The 22,191-nt window shown below is 39.6% G+C and overlaps 1 protein-coding gene across 2 annotated transcripts in view; it reads right to left on the bottom strand.

The window, feature by feature from the left end:
* Nucleotides 1–17,909, bottom strand: part of RSPO1 (R-spondin 1) — a 206,654-nt gene extending 188,745 nt beyond the window's left edge. For both annotated transcript variants that reach the window (XM_077481802.1, XM_077481803.1), the window contains exon 1: nucleotides 17,557–17,909. The gene's annotated coding sequence lies outside the window, so the exon portion shown is untranslated. The remainder of the gene's footprint in view (nucleotides 1–17,556) is intronic.
* Nucleotides 17,910–22,191: the final 4,282 nt, after the last annotated feature.

Raw genomic sequence — 22,191 nt, 5'->3', positions numbered from 1 at the left:
GCCATGATGATTGAATCACTAACACCAGCCATTGCCCGTGAAAAATCGTGACCGGTCCTTGGCATAATTTTCATTCACACAGCCGGCAGGTCTGTTAGCGATAAAACGCCGCTACTTTAAGGGGTGCTTTACCTCTGTTTAAGCAGTGCTTTTCAGCCATTAGCGGGGCACTTTTAACCTCTAAAAAGGGATTAAGAAGGGGTTAAAAGTGCACGTGTTGCTGTGCTTTGGAAGCGATTTTCAAGTGCTTCAGAAGCGCTGCCCATTCATTCCGATGGACAGGGGAGGTGGAGGAGCGGGGTATACAGCGCTCCAACACCACACAAAAGATGCTGCCTGCAGGACTTTTTTTCCTGTCCCGCAAGTGCATTGCACTCTGACTTTCACACTGGGGAGGCATGAGAGGCAGTTTTCAGGTGCTTTACAGGCACTATTTTTAGCGTTAAAATGATTGAAAAGTTTAAAACTTATGTCATGTTATTTTTTTGCTGCCTTTGGGCTGTTGGGGAGATTTACCTTCACTTCTTCCTGTTTTGGACATGTAACCAAAAATGAGAGTAAATCTCCCCAAAGTTATGGGAATACACATGGTTTTCATCAAAACCTTTGTACCCACTGGATGATTTACCCTCACTCACCTGTTGCTCTGCTAACAACTCCTAAATCATGGATTTCCCCTCACTTTCTTTCTTGGTGACAGTGGTCAATTGAACATTTAGTAAGGTAGATCTCTCAAATTTCTTCTAATCCTTCTGCAATTCACTCAAATCTAAAAGGTTTTCCTTTACACTTTTAATCATTGGAGTTGAAGCACTAAAAACCAACATGTTATATGTCTTACTAGATCTCTTTGGATCTAAAATTATAGCTATTTTGGATCAGCTTTCAGTTAGTTGTCAGGCTTTGTTAACAACAAGTCTCCTGGAAGGCATTTTTATCTGTTGAACCTAAGAAAATATCCAATATACCAATAACACGCTTTAACCCATTCTGTTCTAGATCCAATCAGTTTATTGAGGAAGTGATATTTGAAAGTTATGGGCGTAGCCAAATCAGGGCTTTAATTAATTTTCTTTGTATTAGTGACCTGTGAGCAGTAGTGCCACTTATAGCAAATAAGAATGCCATAATGATGTTCACATACGTGCAGCAAAAAAGAAAAAAAAAAGTAAATTAGATCCCCTGGCCAATTTGATAGCTCAATACATATGCTACCTTGGTTGGTATGTTGTCACAAATCACGTTGGCATTCATGGTTCCCTTAACCACTAGGGATCCGCGCTATAGCCGAATGATGGCTACAGCGCGGACCTACTTTGCCCTGAGGGGCGCGCGCGGCGCGCTCTGTGATCAGCGAGTCTATGAGACTCGCCTGATCACGGATCGAAGCAAGGGGTCGATCCCGACCCCTTACCACGTGATCAGCTGTCAGCCAATGACAGCTGATCATGTGACACAACGGAGCCGGCAATCGAGGAGAAAAAAAAAGAGCTGATCACCGGCGGCCATGATCGGGACATCAGTCCCGATCACGGCCAGCTTACCAGTGTCCACCTGCCCCCTGCCAGTGCCACCTCAGTAATAAAAAAGTGCCCCCCATCAGTGCCACCCATCAGTGCCCATAGTGCCACCCATCAGTGCCCACAGTGCCACACATCAGTGCCCACAGTGCCACCCAACAGTGCCCACAGTGCCACACATCAGTGCCTCAACAACGGTGCTGCACCCCAGTGCCACATATCCGTGCCCATCAGTGTCATCTACCAGTGCCCATCAGTGCCCATCAGTGCCACCCATCAGTGCCCAGCAGTGCCACCTATCAGAGCCACCTATCAGTGCCACCTATCAGTGCCCATCAGTCCCATCTATCAGTGGTACCTATCAGTGGCCCTTAGTGCCACCCATCTGTGCCACCCATCCGTTCCACCAATCCGTGTCATCTTATCTCTGCCCATCAGTGCCGCCTTATCTGTGCCCATCAGTACTGCCTTATCTGTGCCTATTGGTGCCACCTTATCTGTGCCTATTAGTGCCACCTTAACTATGCCTATCAGTGCCCACCAGTGCAGCCTATCAGTGCCCACCAGTGCAGCCTATCAGTGCCCACCAGTGCCGCCTCATCAGCGCACTTCAATGAAGGAGAAAAATGACCTGTTTGCAAAATTTTATAACAAACTATTAAACATGATTTTTTTTTTTTTTTTTTGCATCTTTTTTTGTTTGTTTAGCAAAAAATAAAACTCCCAGCTGTAATTAAATACCACCAAAAGAAAGCTCTATTTGTGGGAAAAAAATGATAAAAATTTCATTTGGGTACAGTGTTGTATGGCCGCGCAATTGTCATTCAAAGTGCATCAGCGCTGAAAGCTGAAAATTGGTCTGGGCAGGAGGGGGGTTTAAGTGCCCAGTAAGCAAGTGGTTAAGGAATTGTAGCTCCCCAGTGCCGGCAGCACTCATGCAGCCCCAGACCATGGCACTAACACCACCATCTTGACTGTAGGTAAGATTTTGTCTTTGTACTCCTCACCTGGTTGCTGCCACACACGCTTGACACCATCTGAACCAAATAATTTTATCTTGGTCTCATCAGACCACAGGACATGGTTCCAGTAATCCATGTCCTTAGTCTGCTTGTCTTCAGCAAATGGACCACTGTTTGTGGGTTTTCTTGTGCATCATTTTTAGAAGAGGCTTTCTTCTGGGACGACAGCCATGCAGACCAGTTTGATGCAGTGTGCAGTATATGGTCTGAGAATTGACAGGCTGACCCCCCACCCCTTCAACTTCTGCAGCAATGCTGTCAGCGCTCATACGTCTATACGTCTATTTCCCAAAGACAATGTCTGGATATGATGCTGAGCATGTGCACTCAACTTCTTTGGTCGACCATGGCTAGCCCTTTTCTGAGTGGAACCTGTCCTGTTAAACCGCTGTATGGATTTGGCCACCGTGCTGCAGCTCAGTTTCAGGGTCTTGGCAATCTTCTTATAGCCTATGCCATCTTTATGTACAGCAACAATTCTTTTTTTCCAATCCTCAGAGAGTTTTTTGCCATGAGGTGCCATGTTGAACTTCCAGTGACTAGTATGAGAGAGTGAGAGCAATAACACCAAATTCCACACACCTGCTCCCCATTCACATCTGAGACCTTGTAACACTAATGAGTCACATGCCACCGGGGAGAGAAAATGGCTAATTGGGCCCAATTTGGACATTTTCACTTACACACGGTCGGAGAATCCGTCGGAATGTGTCCTATCAGACCGTGTCGTCGGATAATCTGACTGTGTGTGGTATGCATCTGACTGATTCCGTCTGAATATCCGTCGGACCCAATTTTCCAACATGTTGGAAATATTTTCCGACCAACTGGGCCGATCGGACATACTCCGATCATGTGTAGAGAATTTTGATCGGACCAAGTGCCACGCATGCTCAGATCAAATTCCTACATCAAAGCTATTGGCTACTAGCCTGAATGTAGTCCCATCGTAACAAAATTATGTCATCACATTCTGAAAGATTGGATTTTTCGCCAACTTTGTCCGACCGTGTGTATGCAACAGTTTCGGACAAGATCCGACGGACAAAATCCGACGGGCAAAATCCGACAGATTTGGTTATGGAATTCTCCGACCGTGTGTACAGGGGCTTAGAGGTGTACTCACTTTTGTTGCCAGTGATTTAGACATTAATGGCTGTGTGTTGAGTTATTTTGAAGGACAGAACATTTACACTGTCTGATTTGTACTGAATCTTTCTAATTAATTGGAGTTGATTTACTGAAAGCAAATAAGTTGTTAACTTTGCAAATTAAATTACACTTACAAGGGAATTAACAATTACAAGGGAATTAGCTCTAGAGCTTAGTGAATGCGCTAAGTTTGCAAAGAGTTTACCTAATCACACAAGACCCCATGATTGAATGTGTTTAAAAATATTCATTGCCCATAAAAATACTTGGATTGGATTCTTGGATTCAAGTGCTACATAATAGTCGATAGATCTGGTGTATGACATATGAGTTAAAGAATGTTTGTTTATATAAGAGCTAACCTACATGTTTTTTGGTTTTGGATATATTCCAAAAAACATTGGACACCCCTTTTTGACCTCCTACAGAATTGGATATCCTTAAAGTGTTATTAAACCCTAAAACAAAAATGTTATATGTTGCCTATTAGTGATGTTCTCAAAACTCTAAAAGCAACAGTGTATATAAACCAGACTCTACCTCCAATGGGACCCAAACTAATTTGACAGCTGCTGCTCAAGGCTCCACTCTTATGTAGCAACTGCTTGGTGTGCAGACAAGGACAGAGCTCGTCTGAACTCTAGACATCTAATGGAAAAGTCCTGGAAGTCACATATCTCTGCAAAACCCTGTAGGAAAGTGTATGACAGCATCAGCCCGGGCTCCAATTAGGCCACACCATGCACTTCTAGTGATAGGGAAATCAAATCCAGTCAGTGTTAACCAAATTGTTTGAAAATTGTAATGAAGGAAAATCCACCTTGTGCTCTTCAAAAACTGATGTAACAGTTTGTCTTATACACAGTAACGGAAACCTGTCCTGTAAAGAAATATATAGAATGCCTTTGATAACTGCCTTTTGACAATTCTAGTTGTATTTTTGTTATAATGAGATACTGGTTTCCATATTTGTGACACCGATTCAGAACAAGTATGCAGATCAGGAGTTCCCAGTATACTCTGACTTCACCTTGATGCTGAGTCCGAATCAGAGAGAATTAAAGCCAGGAAAAACTGAACAAGAAGTCTTAGCCCTTGTACACATGGTCGGACATTCTGACAACCAAATCCGATGGATTTTGTCCGAAACTGTTGCATACACAATCCGATCGTACTTAATGTGATGACATTATTTCACTAGGACGGGACTACGTTCAGGCTAGTAGCCAATAGCTTTGGTCTAGGAATTTGATCTGAGCATGAGTGGCACTTTGTCCGATCAGAATTCTCTACACATGATCGGACAAAGTCCGATTGGATCATGTTGTCGAAAATTTTATAGCCCAGCTGGAAAACTTGGTCCGTCGGATACTCCGACGGAAACAGTCCGATGGAGCCCACACACTGTCGGGTTATCCGACAACACGGTCCTATCGGACATTGTCCATCGGTCCACCGTGTGTACAAGGGCTTAGAAGCAGTGTGAAGAGTGGCAGCCCATGCCTTTAACCTTTCCAGGGGCAGCAGTAAGGCCCTGGCTACATCACCAGAGCCTTCAGAGACCAAGAAGTGGAATCTAATTGAATGCTGTTAAATGGGTTTTTCCCTATACACACTAAAGTAATTTTATATCGGCATGCAGAGCTGCATGCAACACTGATTTTCAAGTTGGGGGGGGGGGGGGGGGGTGGAGGTCCACTTTAACTTTGTCTTTGTAAAAAAAAAACAGTAACTATATATGTGCTCTGTGGGCTTAAAATACAGATGTAGGCTACACATGATCGGAGTATGTCCGATTGGAGCATTTTGTCGGAAAATTTTACGGACAAGTTGGAGAACTTGGTCCGTCGGATACTCAGACACTCACAGAGGTCACTGACTTGCAGAGTTCTTGCTGTAGACTCAACATTGCAATTTTGCTATTGGTAGAGTCTTGCCACGCACATTTTCTACAAATTGGAAAAGTCACTCTGCAAGTGTAAAATTTGCCAGTGAAAATGTTTAGCAACTTAACGAGACTTACAATTCAACACTGTCACATATTTGTGGCAAGTTATCCTTGCTATCCGGGCAAGGGCACATAACCAAACACCTATGTGTATGAACTTAACAGCAGATAGCAGGCAGGGCTGACACTACTAAGGCCACAAAAATGTTGAGTGTTGTCATCCCACAACAAGGCCTAAGAGAGCCTGGGAACTGAAGGCATTTCTGGCAGATCATGTATGTGTCTATACTTGCAGGGTAGAGATAGGTAGTTCTGACACTCATTTACAGCATGCTTGTCCCGGACATATGAAGTCAGATACAGCTAGGCAGCTAGCATTTCAAAGGTAGGCCAATAATGGCAGCCTATGCTTTTCTAATCATAGAGTCACTAAAAGGGTAAGTGTACATCCAATTTTTTAAGAGATCCTTCTGGTCTAAACAGCCCTTACCCATAATATTGGTGTAGCAGTAGATAGCAAGTAGGACATAAGGAGTGCACAAAATTCTTGAAGGTGCTTATTGTTCAAAGATATTTGATAACCTTTCCAAGGGGCAAATTATAATTTTCTTTTCTCCTCCTAAAAAGGGAAAGTGCATTGCACTAGATGTCATTTAAAAACAGCCAAAACTGGTTAAGAAAATAATAGGCTGATGTACCATTTGGTACCATTGTACCAAAAAAAAAAAAAAATACATATAGGGTTTTTTTTTTTCTCAAATAAATATTGGTTAAATTGGAGTCTTTTCTTTCTGGCTACGGTTCTGCTTTAAATGGTAGGTAAATATCAAACAAACTACAGGGAGTTGTTGATAAAGTGGACTCGTAAAGAAGATTTCTCATTTCCTAAAGTTATTAAAAACAGATGTGACTGTTAAGGTCCAGCGTAAAGTTGCCCATAGAAATTCAATGACTGAATCCAAGTCTGTGGGTCAGCAGCAGGAGGAGAAATGACTGGACAGGTTGGAAAACGTTCTTCAAATCCCTATGTTTTCTCAAAATATGCCCATGTAGTATATGCAGTGAACTTCCATGGCCCTGTCTGTAGGCTAAATGCAAATGGTAGTATGATGTGAAAATTGGGAATATTTGAATTGCCTCTAAATTTTTGCACTGAACGCTACTCTGCTTTAAAACAAATCAAAAATAAAATGTAACATAACCTCTATAGAATTTTAGAACTAAGCAGCATAATGGAAAGCATAATGGAAAACTTGGTTTAGTAGTGTGTAAAAAAATGCATTCTTGACGTCCTTTTACTGCATGACCAACCACTTTCCCAGCACAGGATTATCTGAAAAACCACCCCGATGAGCATCAGAACCTTATCTGCATTTTGAGAGAAATATCCTAGGCCTGACTATCTGGTTGTTTGACCCCCCTCCAATTTCAGTGTCCTGCAACCCTACAATTGTGAGTATTGGTCCCATATTACTTTTACATTTTTACAACTCTATAGGAATGAAAACCAAATACAAAATTCAGCAGGATCAGTGGCGGACTGACCATTCGGGCACTCTGGCACTGCCCGAGGGTCCCATGCCACTAAGGGGCCCCATCAGGGTTGCCAGCCTCAATAAAACCAGGGACAGTATGTAAAAATCTGTGTTTTTTTTTAAATCCCAAGATTATAGCTGCCCCCCTCTCCAGTACATTTTCAGTGTGTATATTATTATTATTATTATACAGGTTTTATATAACGCCAATAGTTTGCTCAGCGCTTTACAACATGAGGGCAGACATTACAGTTACATTACAATTTGGTACAATAGGAATCAGAGAACCCTGCTCGTTAGAGCTTACAATCTAAAAAGAAAGGGGCAATTGATAAGGTTATATATGTGTATACTGTGTGTGTATACTGTATGTGCATATTGTGTGTCTGTGTGTGTATACTGTATGTGTGTGTGTGTATATTGTGTGGCCCCATAATCTATTGCCTGGGAGCCCCATAATTTCCTATTGCCTGGGGCCCCCGCATAATCTCCTATTGTCCAGAGGCCCCATAATCTTCTCCTATTGCCCGGGGGCCTTATGAGTTGTCAGTCTGCCCCTGAGCAGGATCTCTACTGGGACTTTATATTCCTCGTTCTCTTTTTCACTCTTCACCCTTTGAAGTTTTTTCTTATGGTATCCTTTTACCGTAGCAAACTTTATATTTTGAAATGCATTGTTAGTGTTAACTGTTCTTGATTATAGTTCATTGTTGGGTTTAAATTCTTGTTTTACATGATTTATTTATAAATCATTCAGAATTTGTACAGTTTGGTATATGATTATAGTATACTGACTGAGACCGACCAAAACTTGAGATAATCTTACAAAGGACCATACCTTGAAGAATTGAGTAAATAAAAGTCATAGACAACTGAAGACAAAGTCAAATCATAAAATTATTGCCTGTTGAATAGAGAAGGGGAGGATTAAAACTCTGTAAAGTTTCCTTTTTCTTTTTGTGCCCTTGCTAGAGTAAATCACCCTCTCAATTTTTTTTACTGACTGTGGCCACTGAGACAGAATGTGATGGGAAAACCAACATTTTATAGTGGTCACCAGAACAGGAGGTAAAGGTGAATCGTCTAGTGGGGGTTCTGGTGACAAATGTCTAAGAAGAGAATCCTCTCACTTTGCAGAGTTTTCTATCACTTCTTGTGTTTTCAGGACAGGAAGTGAAGGGCTATCTTCCCATTGAGACACGGACAACAAGAAGGTAATAGGTGTTCTAACTTTTCCCTTCTCTAACCAAAACTAATACAATAATCTTTCTCTAATGTGAAAAGACAATTGTTTCATCCCTAAACTAGCACAACAGTCTAGGAAGTAGATGAATGTCCTGGATAACGTCCAAATGAAAAAAGTAGATCTTTTTTAATGAGAAAGGCAGATGAAGATTTTTTATGGAGGTACCTCTTACCTCTGTAAGAGGTAAAAAATACCTGTCTTACGCTTATATGCTATTTAGCATCCATGTAATTAATATGAAAAAATTTATTTGATGATAGATCCACTTTAAGTGCTCTTTTTGTCACTTTCATGCATGCTGAATTTTGGGAGAGGGCCTTCAATTATTGTGTGTTCAGGAGAGAGGACAATATATCAAAATTCACTCAAACATACCCATGCCACTTATAACTGGAAGATGTGAAAATCCACTGAGATCTAATAAAGTTACATCGTTACGGTGCATAGTTAATCTGGCTGAAAAAAGACACAAGTCTATCTAGTTCAACCAACAGTTGATCCAGAGAAAGGCAACAAAAAACAATAAAGCATAATCCAATTTGCTCCAGCGGATGGAAAAAATCCTTCCTGATCCCCAACAGGCAATTGTATATTCCCTGGATCAACTTTACCTATAAATATTAGTATCCAGTTATATTATGTGAATTCAGGAAAAAATACAGGCCTTTCTAAAAACAATCTACTGAGCTGGCCAGAACTAACTCTTGAGGGAGTCTATTCCACATTTTCACTGCTCTTACTGTGAAGAAATCTTTCCGTATTTGGGGATTAAATCTTCTTTCCTCCAGACGTAAAGACTGCCCCCTTGTCCTCTGTGATGACCTTAAAGTGAATAACTCAACATCAAGTTCACTATACGGCCCACTTATGTATTTGTACATGTTGATTATATCTCCCCTTAACCTCCTCCTCTCAAGCGAGAATAAATTCAGTTCCTCTAATCTTTCCTCATAGCTGAGCTCCTCCATGCCTCTTATCAGTTTGGTCGCCCTTCTCTGCACTTTCTCAAGTTCCCCCGATATCCTTTTTGTGAACTAGTGAACTTCATATTCCAGATGAGGTCTTTCTATTGATTTCTACAGGGGCAACGTGATGTCTCGCTCTCTGGAGTCCATACCTCTCTTAACACAAGAAAGGACTGTGGACTAGCTTTGGAAATAACAGTTTGGTATTGCATGCTATTATAAAGCTTATGATCTACCAAAACACCCAGATCCTTCCCCACCATTGATTCCCCCAATTGTGCTCTACCTAGTATGTATGATGAATATATATTCTTAGCCCCCCCAAGTGCATAACTTTACATTTATCAACATTAAAACTTATTTGCCACATAGGACCCCAATAAAACAGTGCATTAAGGTTGGCTTGTAAGTTGGAGACATCCTGTAAGGACATTATTTCACTGCAAAGATTGGCGTCATCTGCAAACACCGAAATAGTACTTTTAATCCCAGACCCTCTATCATTTATAAATATATTAAAAAGTAAGGATTCCAGCACTGATCCTTGGGGTACACGACTGATAACCTTAGACCATTCAGAGTAAGAATCATTAACCGCTACTCTCTGAATTCTGTCTTTTAGCCAGCTTTCTCTCCATTTACAAACTGATCTTTCCAATCCTGTAGACTTTACCTTACACATTTGTACAGGGGCAAAATGATATCTTTCTCTCTTGAGTCCATACCTCTCTTAATTCCAGAAAGGACTTTGCTCGCTTTGGAAACCACAGTTTGACATTGCATGATATTATTAAGCTTACGATCTACCAGAACACCATTGATTCCCTAGTTGTGTTCCCCCTAGTATGTATGATGTATGCATATTCTTAGCTCCCAGGTGTATACCTTTAATTTGTTTTAACATTAAACTCCATTTGCCACATAGTTTTCCAATTAAACAGTGTATTAAGTTTGGCTTGTAGGTTGGAGACATCCTGTAAGGATGTTATTGCATTGCGTAGCTTGGTGTCATCTGCAAAGACTGAAATTGTACTTTTAATCCCAGATTCTATATCTTTTATACATGTATTTAAAAAAAAGGGCCCAAACACTGAACCTTGGGGTACACCATTAACAATATTAGATCATTCACAGTATGAATTATTAACAGCTACTTTCTGAATATGGTCTTTTAGACAGTTTTTTATCTATTTACAAACTGATTTTTCTAAGCCTGTAGACTTTACCTTACACATTAGCCATGTGTGGGGAACTGTGTGAAGTGCTTTTGCTAAATCCAAGTATACCACATCCACAGCCACCCTATCTGTCCAAGGTTTTACTTACCTCCTTATAAAAAGAAATCAGATTTGTCTGACAGCTTCTGTCTTTCATGAATCCATATTGACTTTTGTTTAAATTATTTTTTTTCCAGCAAGAACTCTACGTGGACTTTTAATAGACTCTCCAGTATCTGCCCAACTACAAAAGTTAAACTAACAGGTCTATAGTTACTTTGTAAAGACCCTTTTAAATATAGGCATCACATTACACCTATCCAGTGGTACTATGCCAGCTATTAAAGAGTCTCTAAAAATTAAAAACAATGGCTTTGAAATGACAGAGCTCAATACATTTAGGACCTGTGCATGGATGACATCTGGTCCAGGTGCCTTATTGACCCTTTTGATGTCTAAATATTTCTAGACCATATAAATTTTGAGCCATAAGGGATCATTTGGGGCTCAATATTATCCTCATTCTGGACATGAGCTCCTCCGGGTTCCTTTGTATACACATAGCTAAAGAATTTAATAAATATGCCTTCTCTTTGTTATACACAGAAGGAATATAAAGGCTTTGAACCTTGTGTGCCATATCCTATTTCTTACAAACAGTGCTTCTCAACTCCAGTCCTCAAGGCGCCCCAACAGGTCATGTTTTCAAGACTTCCCTCAGATGAAACGGCTGTGGTAATTACTAAGGCAGTGAAACTGATCAAATCACCTGTGCAAAATAATAGTAAGCCTGAAAACATGACCTGTTGGGGCGGAGGACTGGAGTTGAGAAACACTGGCTTACAAGACTAAAATATATCAGTGAGGAAATTACCCTATGCAGGGCAGTATAGCAGGTTTTACTATTTTACTGCTGGATTCCACAACAATAACATTATCATACATTATGAAAAAGAGCATGACTCCATCATGTGTCTTTTTATTAGTCTTGGTAACTAGACAGAACTTGGTATTTTAATGTGGATAAGAAGTCAGCTGGTGTGCATATAAACACTAAAGTATAGGTTAATGCTGGAGCTGATTATTTATGTGTTACTAAACCCCCAACAGTAAAATCAGTCTGTATATGCAGTAAAGCATGCTTGCTATACTCACTGTGGAACCTTAGGGGTTAATCCTCTGCATTGTGTAAAAAGGCTATTTGATCCTGTCTTCTCTGATCCTCCCCTCCTTCCACAATCCCCAATCCATCTGCTGATCGTACAGAGGTGGGCACTCTGCACATGTTCAGTTTGGTGTGTATTTCTAGAGAGGGGTTTTTTTTCTTGGAAGGGTGCATGTGATCAGCGGAGGGCCAATCAGCACTGTCCAGACAGAGGGTTAGGGGATCTGCAGCCTCATAGCACAGTCAGAGGAGAATGAAAACTCCTTCTACAAGCTTTCAGCAATGCTCAGCCAGACACTGATAGAAGTCACAAGACTTCTATATATTGCTGATGAGAAAAGGTATTTAGCAGTTTAAATTTACTAAAAATAACTACATGCCCATGTTCTCTGTACTGTGGGAGACCAGATATAGTGAATGTAGGATCCTGGGTTTAGTAACACGTTAACCTCCTTTTGTTAAGCATACCAGTAATCACAACAGCAGCAACAGGACTCAAGTACAAACACCATCTGGTACCTGCACGTACCTTTCTTAAAATAGAACTAAAGTCAAACATGTTTTGCTCATTTTAGACTAAGGGAGGCTTATAACCCCTGTTACTTTTCCCATTGGGTAGATTTGCCTTCACATTATGCCCCATAGCCCAAACAGGAAATCACTCTGTTTGGGATTTTCTTTCATGGCAACTCTTGGTGATAACAGTAAACAAGACAAATAGAGAGGGGAAATCACACCTAATGGGAACACAGACAGCAATAAATACTTGAAAGGTGGTTTAATTCCTCTACACTCTACATATAAAAAATCCCTCCATTACTATACTGGTGACAATCAAAAATATGAGATTTTCTTCTAAATTTCCCTAACGAGGCACAGACTGCAATTAAAGACCTGACAGGTGTTCTAATCCTTCTCCACTCTATCCAAAACTTAAGAAAAAAATTTAATTTACTTATACTCAGTGTTAATTTCGTCGACTAAAACGTCTAAAACATTTTAGTCGAATAAATATGACTAAAACTAAAACAACTGAAATTACTAAAATACGACTAAAACTAAAATGCCATTTTAGTCAAAAGACTAATGCTTCGTACACACGACCGTTTTTTCCATCAGAATAAACTCTGATGGTCTTTCTGACGGAATTCCGATGGAGTTCCGCTGAAACTGACTTGCCTACACACGTCACACCACAGTCCATTCGTTTAGAACGTGGTGATGTTCAACACATATGACGGGACTAGAAAAAGGAAGTTCAATAGCCAGTAGCCAATAGCTGCCCTTGCGTCGTTTTTGGTCCGTCGGAATAGCATACAGACGAACGGTTTTTCCTGATAAGGATTGATTCAGTCGGAAAGATTTTAAATATGTTATATTTCTAGGTCAGTCAGAATTTTTGAAAAAAAGTCAGATGAACCCCACACAGGATCGGAATATCCGATGGAATGATTCTGTGGGACCTTTTCTGCCAGAAAGTCCGGTCGTGTGTACACAGAATAAGACTAAAACTAAATTGAAATTTGACTTCAAAATTAAAGCGGTGTTTCAGATGAAATTTTTTTTTTTTTTAAAGTCAGCAGCTGAAAAATAAAGTAGCTGCTGACTTTTAATAAGGAGACTTACCTTTCCAGGGCGCCTGCGATGTCGGCCGCCGAGGCTGACATGTCCCTCGGCTCTCGGGTCCTTGCGGCTTCACTGCCCACTTCCTACTGCGAATGCGCGAGTCACGCGGCGCTTTGTGAATGGGACGCACTGTGTTAGGGAACACACAGTTCCCAGAACACAGCGCGCCCCATTACCCAGAAGACAACGCGATGAGGAGAGAAGACGAATATCACCGAGGAGCAGGAAGAAGGCAGATTAGGAAAACTGCCTAGCAACAGGGATTTCTGACAAGGTAAAAAAATATTCTTTCAAATGTTTTTTTTTTACATTTTTTTAAGAATAATAATGATATATATTTTTTTTTAGGGTGGCCCTCCACTTTAACACTTGTCTGTAGTGCATATTCATATCTCAATGTGATAATAAATAACATATTTGATTTTTCATTCCAGCAGTGTGTAATGAGTTTGCAAATTGTAGAGAATTGTTAATTAATGCATTACAATTGAATTACACCCATTCGATTTTAGATGACTAAAATTAGTTTTAGTCAACTAAAATGTAATGGAGATTTAGTCAACTAAATACGACTAAAACTAAAACAACTGCAGAAGACTAAAATGGGACTAAAACTAAAATGCAATTTTTGACCTAAGACTTAGCCCTTGTACACACGGTCGGAGAATCTGTCAGAATTAGTCTTATGGGACCGTGTCGTCAGATATTCCGACTGTGTGAGGTATGCATCGGACTGATTCTGTCCAAATCTCCATCCGACCCAATTTTCCAACATGTTGGAAATATTTCCTGACCAACTGGGCCGGACGGACCTAATCCGATCATGTGGAGAGCATTTTGATCAGACCAAGTGCCACGCATGCTCAGATCAAATTCCTACATCAAAGCTATTGGCTACTAGCCTGAATGTAGTCCCATCGTAACGAAATTACGTCATCACGTTCTGAAAGATCGGATTTTTCGCCAACTTGGCCCGACCGTGTGTATGCAACAGTTTCGGACACAATCCGTCGGACTAAATCCGACGGGCAAAATCCGACGGATTTGGTTGGCAAAATCTCAGACCGTGTGTACGTGGGCTAAGACTAAAACGAAATCGAAATTTGCTGCCAAAATTAACACTGCTTATGTTTAAAGTCAGATAATGCACTGGTACCCCAGATAAAATGCTTTATCTCAGGAAAGGAAGAACCACAGCTCTCGTTGTTGCACTAGGATCCACCCTACCTGCTGGTTTTGTCTTCCTGATGGCTGCAGATTATGAAATGCAGATTTATGCCCTGTACACACGGTTAGAAATTCCGATGGAAAAAGTCCGATTGGATTATGTTGTCAGAAAATCCGATCATGTGTGGGTTCCATCTGACTTTTTCCGTCAGAATTTCCGACACACAAAGTTTGAGAGCTGGATCTAAAATTTTCCGACAACAAAATCCGATCGCATAAATTCCGATCACGTGCAGACAATTCCGACGGACAAAGTGCCACGCATGTTCAGAATAAACTAAGAGATGAAAGCTATTGGCTACTAGCCTATTTATAGTCCCATCGTTCAGAATGATCGGATTTTCTCGATAACTTTGTGCGACAGTGTGTATGCAAGACAAGTTTGAGCCAAAATCCATCTGAAAAAAATCAGACGGATTTTGTCGTCAGAAAGTCCAACCATGTGTACAAGGCATAAAACTAAAACTAAATTGAAATTTGCTGCCAAAATTAACACTGCTTATACGTAAAGTCAGATAATGCGCTGGTACCCCAAATATGCTTTATCTCAGGAAAGGAAGGACCACAGCTCTCGTTGTTGCACTAGGATCCACCCTACCTGCTGATTTTGTCTTCCTGATGGCTACAGAGTATGAAATGCAGTCTTACTGGCCAATGGAAAGATACAAATTGTGTGATACAAGAACAGTGGTCCTTAGTGCATATGTACACCAATTAGCCCAACTGTCAATTTCAAGTGTTTATTTTGACATGGGTTTTGGATTAAACAATGCAACAGTAAAGAGTAAAAATGGAAAAGCAGCTCAATCAAGCAGATAAGTAATAAAGAAAGGCTATTCACTAAAAGTTCAAAGTGATGAACAGTATTCTCCTAAGTTCTGCCAGGTATCATTAAGCAAGTGTTTGTGTGGTATACTTTAGACCTCTGTTGTGTATCAGGTCCAAAACATACGACACACAATGTAATTTGTTTCTCTATTGTCATCTCTGTTATCTAGCAAATGATCACCATATGATACCAGCTAGCAGAAGTGCATCAGTCATCACTGCTTTGTGAACGAGAATCCTTTTATCATGTGCTCCTTTATAATGTCAGATGTATGCTAAGTGCCCCCTGGTGCTTGTCAATTTATGAAAAGCAAGTCTGTACATTTTGTAGTACATACTCTCTATATTCTTCTTCTTGTGTGTTTCGCATAAGGTGTATTATTTTTGTTAACCATTTTATAATGCTATTCTTAGGCGAGGATGGAAATATAATAATATTCACTGAGCCTTTCAGGACTACCCCTGGGGGAACAGGTGCCACTGCTTCAGAAACTGTATTGTACACAGAGAAATGAAAATTCAGAATTGCACTCTAATAGTAATTTGGACCTCCTTGCAGACTTATGGGGGGACTAAAGGTGTTCAGATGTTAGTATACTCGTCAGATCATATATTAAACCCTTTTCCGTGGGTGTGTCCGGAAGGCACGTCTTTAGCACAGATGCATCAAAAGATTCTCAGAATCACATATTTGCCATCACATTCATTTACTGGCCAATATCCATTGTATGGAAGCCATAGATTCTAAAAAAAAAAAAAACATAAAAGGGAAGGAGGACAATCAGTGTATAACACTGTACTTAAACTGGTACACCTGAAGCAGAGATTCAATGTAATGAAATTCCCCTGCTGTTAATCGCCTCTTTCTACATATCCTGGAGCCGTCTGTCTTCTTAGCAGATGCCTCTTTATTGAATCTAGTACATGCGGAACATTACAGTGACAGGCAACTGCAGGATGACCAACAGGGGCATAAGAATGATGGAGGGACATCACTGTACTGGCTGTTCACATAAGAGTAACATAAATCAATATAACTGCACAAACACAAAAGGATGACAAAAAAATAATAATAATAATTCTTGAGTGACTGTCTTCTTTAAGTAATTTAAGATTCTGATGGAGTAAGAAAGTAGTGCAAATGTGCATAAAAGATGGTGCAATATGTCATAAAAACCTGTTGCATCAATGAAGACTATAAACTCACAAAATACATATAAACCCTCAAAATACATGTGGTTTGTCTTTCATGACCCAAAAAAAAAAAAAAAAAAAAACAGCAAGGAAATATTATTTCTTTGAAAGGAAAAAAAAAAAAACTTTCCATTTCTCTGTTCTACATAACTAACCATGATCTAAATTTGTCTGTTTCAAATTAAAAAAAGAAAAAAAGAAAAAAGATTTGTAAATTTGACCTTGCAGAAGCTACTTTTGCTAAACACATGCATTTATTACAGAGCAGACCTCTCACTCTTTTCTGCAATCCAAATAATATATTTAAAAAAAAAAAAAAAAAGAGATTTTTCTTCTTTTTTTTTAAATTCCAATCACGCCCACAAATGTTTGTTTCCAAATCTGATAACCATAGGATCTTCTTGGCACTAAGTCCTTGCAACGATCCAAAGATGAACAGCAAAAAAATGAAACATTGCGAGAAATGTTTTCCTTGCTTAGTTTTACCATTTACAACAAGCTGTAAAAAAAAAAAAAAAAAAAAAAAAAACATCCGACACCATGCGTGTATATGTGCACTGTGCAAATGACTTGAGATTAAGCTGAGAGTTTTCAAAAGTGTCTGTCAGTAAATCAGTATCTCCTGACATGCAACCATTTCTGTTTCTCTTGCTAAACTAAACTGTTTTCCTTTTACCATCGGGATATAATACATCACTGTATATATATATATATATATATATACATTATGAATATACAAACTAAAGCACACAAATGATTTTCACTGTGGAAGCTTGGATGACTTGATCTATAATCAGCCACTGCCAGACTTTTTTTTTTTTCAAAGCAAAACATGTATATCAATACTGCCTTAAACATTAAACAGCAAAAAAATAAAAAATCTGAAAACTCATAAAAACTATTAACCTTACCTTCTGTATAGTTTCCAATTTGAATGAATGTATATCTGTATGATTGCAATCCTTTTCCAGAGAATCACTCCCCAAAAAAAAGCATCAACCGGCACAAGCAAATAAAATAATATAATAAAAAAGGTTCCAAAACTGTGGGTTTGTTTCTTCTTATTGACACAAAGTGGCTAAAGAGCAAAAAGTAAAACTTCAGCTCTTATAACTGTGCTAGTGATAACTCCAACTGGCTTTCAGAGAGAGAAAGAGAGAGAGAGAGGTCTGGCTGTGTCTGCATTGTAGTCCATCAGCAAAACCAAGTGTTCAGGCAGTGTAAAAAACCAGCGTGTTAGCTCCTCTGGCTCCAACCACTTTCATGCAGAGACTGACTCTCACTTTCCCTCTCATTGTTTTTTTTTTTTTTGGACCAAAGCATCCAGTTTTTTTTTTTTTTCCTAAGTTAAGCCAGATATCTGTTGAATGCAAGTGCCACCTCCTCCAAGGGTAAAAGATTTATTTTTTATTTTTTTATTAACTCTTACCATTCTCTTTTTTTTTTAGCTGTGAGGTTACAAAATAAGGGAATGGAATGAATGACAAATGAGGGTTCATTTTGTAGCACATCTATAGACTTTGTGTGAACCTCTCTTCCTTTTTTTTTTATTCACACATCCTTGTCAGTTTAAATTAAACACAAGTTACTGGGGCTACTGTAACATGTGTGGGGTGTGAAATGTACCCCTTCAAAATAAAGTTATTTGGGAGTTACAATAGAATACCCCCGTTATCATTTTAACCTGTTTTTTGGGGATAGAATAGTATGACTTTCAGATAATTTTATAGGGGGTTATTTACTAAAGGAAAATCTACTTTGCAGTGCAAGTGCACTTGGAAGTAAAGTCGCTGTAGATCCGAGGGAGACATGCAAGGGAAATAAAAAACAGCATTTTAGCTTGCACATGATTGGATGATAAAATCAGCAGAGCTTCCACTCATTTCAGATCTACCCCTTATGCCCCGTACACACGGTTGGACATTCCGATGACAAAATCCATATGATTTTTTTCAGACGGATTTTGGCCCAAACTTGTCTTGCATACACACGGTCACACAAAGTTGTCAGAAAATCCGATCGTTCAGAACGCAGTGACGTAAACTACGTACGGCGGGACTATAAAGAGGGCAGTAGCCAATAGCTTTTGTCTTGTAATTTATTCTGAGCATGCTTGGCACTGTCCGTCTGAATTGTCTACACACGATCGGAATTTAAGCGATCAGACTTTGTTGTCGGAAATTCCGAAGGAAAAAGTCAGATGGGGCCAAACACAATCGGATTTTCCGACAACACGATTCGATCACACATTTTCCGTTGGAAAGTCCGACCATGTGCATTAGTCTTAGGACTAAAATGGCATTTTAGTTTTAGTCCCATTTTAGTCTTCTGCAATTTTAGATCCAGCCCTCAAATTTGAGTGTCCGAAATTCCGACGGAGAAAGTCCGATGGAGCCCACACACGATCGGATTTTCCGTCAACACGATCCGATCGTAAAATCCAACCGTGTGTACAGGGCATTCGATTTACAGCGACTGCACTTACAAGTGCACTTTCAGTGCAAAGTGTATTTGCCTTTCGTAAATAAACCCCATAGTGTTATTATGTGAGTTACATATTATGTATAATTTGCTTCCTTAAAAAAATCATCTGCCTGACAGGTCCCCAAACCACTCACCCTACCTCCCTGTTTGTAATATTAATAAAAATTATAAGACATTTTTTTATAGGTGCTTTTCAGAACACCCAAGGTCACCTTACAAAGATAACAACAAAGCAACAACAACAAAAAAAGTAGGTAAGTAAATAAATAAATAAAATAAAAAATAAAAATAAAATAATTACATTATTAATGCATTAATACATTACATAACCATTACATTACAAAAACAAATCATGAAGTCAGAAAGAGTATGCTAGTTTAAAAAAGATGAGTTTTGAGACGTAATTTGAAGATGGGTAGGAAATTAATGTTGTGGATGTCGGGTGGCACTGGAAGGGTGTTCCAAAGTCGGGGAGGCAGAGCAGCTAAAGGCTCTCAATACCACAGTGATCAAGCAGGAAGATGGAACATTGAGATGAATGGAAGAAGAAGACCCGAGAGTGAGAGAGGGTCTGTTGATATGCAGGAATTCTGAAAGGTATGGAGGAACGAGGTTATGAATGACCTTCATAGGTAAGTAAGAAAATTTTGAAGTCAATACGATATTTGACCAGAAGCCAGTGAAGGTGCTGAAGGACAGGGCTGAGGTGATTAAACGTGTAACTCCACTTTTGTGGGGGAAAAAAATCGCAAATATAAAAAAATAATAATAATTGTATATATAATTGCGACTCCATATTGTAATTAAATGTTATTAAAAATTCCCTTTTCCCTTTCAATCTGCAGTTTTGTAATGTTCTGTAAAATGCAATGCAATATGACAAACTGGAGGTGTTCTGTACACAGAATGTGTGCAGGACACACCCCAGAAACATCTTTTTTCATTGTGTGATTGGCTCACCAATTTTCACCGAAGTCAGATTTCAGGCATCCCCTGTAATAAAAATGTCATTTTTGGTGAGACACTCCCAATAGGAAATCACATCTAAAGGGTTGCAAGCCCAGCAGCTTTCCTCATTAGAGCTCTGCAGGTGCACAGCTGATCGATAATTAAATCACTCCCATTAGATTCACTTTCCACATGGACACAGAAAAACACACAGTGATTTCTTCAGAATCTGCAACAAAGTCTGTTAAAATCCTTGCAATGTACATAGATCACCCGGGGGGATGTTTTTTCTCAACAAAAATGGAGTTACTCTTTAAAGGAGGGGGTTCTGGTAATGATGCAAGCAGCAGAGTTCTGAACCAGTTTCAGTTTATGGAGGGACTTAAAAGGTAGACCACAAAAGCAGAAACTTACAGTAATCTATGCCGGAAGTGACCAGATTGTGAATGAGAATGGCAGTGCTGTTGGGTGTAAGAGACGGACCAAGACGATTAATCTTACGTAGATGAAAATATGTCGACCAAATGACATTACTGACTACAAAGGAAACACATGTGTGGTTCCAACTGGCGCCATTTGTGTCCATTGAAATACATAGCATCTGGCAAGCTATGCCCCTGCACACTCCTCCCAGATCCTGACAGACGCAGGAGCCAATCATTTTCCTACCCTCACTTCTTCTCCGCAATTAGGAAATTTAGAGGAACAGTGCGGATCATGGCAGCAATGACAAGGACAGCAGGTAAGTGGTTGGGGACAAGGAGGGGCTAGCACAAACACTGGGGTAATTTTAATCTTAAAGCGTTACTAAACCCAGGACCCTGCATTCATTATATCTGGTCTCCGACAGTACACATAACATGGAAATGCAATAGTTTTATTAAATCTAAACTGCAAAATACCTTTTCTCGTCAGCAGTATATAGCAGTCTTATAATTTCTATTAGTGTCTGGTTAAAGCTTGTAGGAGGAGTTTTGATTCTACTCTGATTGTCCTATAAGGCTGTAGGACCCCTGACCCGCTGTCTGGACAGTGCTAATTGGCCCTGTGCTGATCACATGCACATCCCCAAGAAAAACAAAACAAAAAAACTCTCTAGCAATACACACCAAACTGAGCATATGCAGCTTGCCCCCTAGCCTTTGTTCTATCAGGGGATGATTTAGGGACTGTAGAGGAAGAGGAGGATCAGAGGAGACAGGACCAAACAGCCTTTTTACACAATGCAGAGGATTAACCCCTTAGGTTCCACAGTACGTATAACAAGCATACTTTACTGCACATACAGATTGATTTTGCTCTTGTTGGTTTAGTAACACTTTAATGCTGTGAGCTTTAAGTACTACTTTAATCATTTTTAACACACCTTCTGCTGTTTTTTTACCAAATAGATTGCCTTTCTCTGGCAGCTTACATTTATGTTTTAGCCCCCGTTCACACTTTTTCACGTGTATACAGTAAGATTTCCATTTCATTCTATGAGGTTCGTTCACTTTGGAGAAAAGTGCTGTCACACCAAAGAAGTACAGGCAGGAGTGATAGTTTTTGGCCCCCATAGACTTCAATTGGAGTGCCTGAAAAATATGCATGACATGCAGTTTTTGCACATTTTCATGCCTAGCAGGAAAAATTATTCTCCTCCCAGTAACCCGCTTTCCATTTTTTCCACAGAAAGAATTCCAAAACGTGTAAAAACACAAGTAAAAAATGATTCCAAAACGTGTGAACCTAACCTTTTAGCTGTAATTATCCACGCTTGTACAGATTTGTTTATTTGTATTGCTCTGGGTTACAGCTCATCACTCTTGTGCTTTCTTTTTCTGTTGTATTTTTACAGCGCATAATTAAGATAAAAGCTTCTGCAGGAGAATATTAAAATATATTCTGAAAGTAAAGTTAAAACGCAGAAACAATATACATAGTACAAAGTGAGGGGAAGTCAGGGAAAGCTTGCTTATGTTAGTAAAAAAAAAAAAAGTTCCCGACTTGAAATTTTATCTTTTACATACAAGCTAAGGAAATATACCTGCTAAAGACTTTTTTTTTTAATATTGGAATTGCTTGATTTCTGCAGTCTTACCTAATTGCCATTCTAAAAATTAGCCTACAGAGAT

Source organism: Lithobates pipiens, unplaced genomic scaffold, assembly GCF_037356315.1.
Source record: "Lithobates pipiens isolate NorthernLeopardFrog02 unplaced genomic scaffold, aLitPip1_a1.2 Scaffold_16, whole genome shotgun sequence".
In the NCBI taxonomy this organism is placed as follows: Eukaryota; Metazoa; Chordata; class Amphibia; order Anura; family Ranidae; genus Lithobates; species Lithobates pipiens.
The sequence above is the reverse complement of the archived record's forward strand: the minus strand, read 5'-3'. Positions and strand labels throughout refer to the sequence as shown.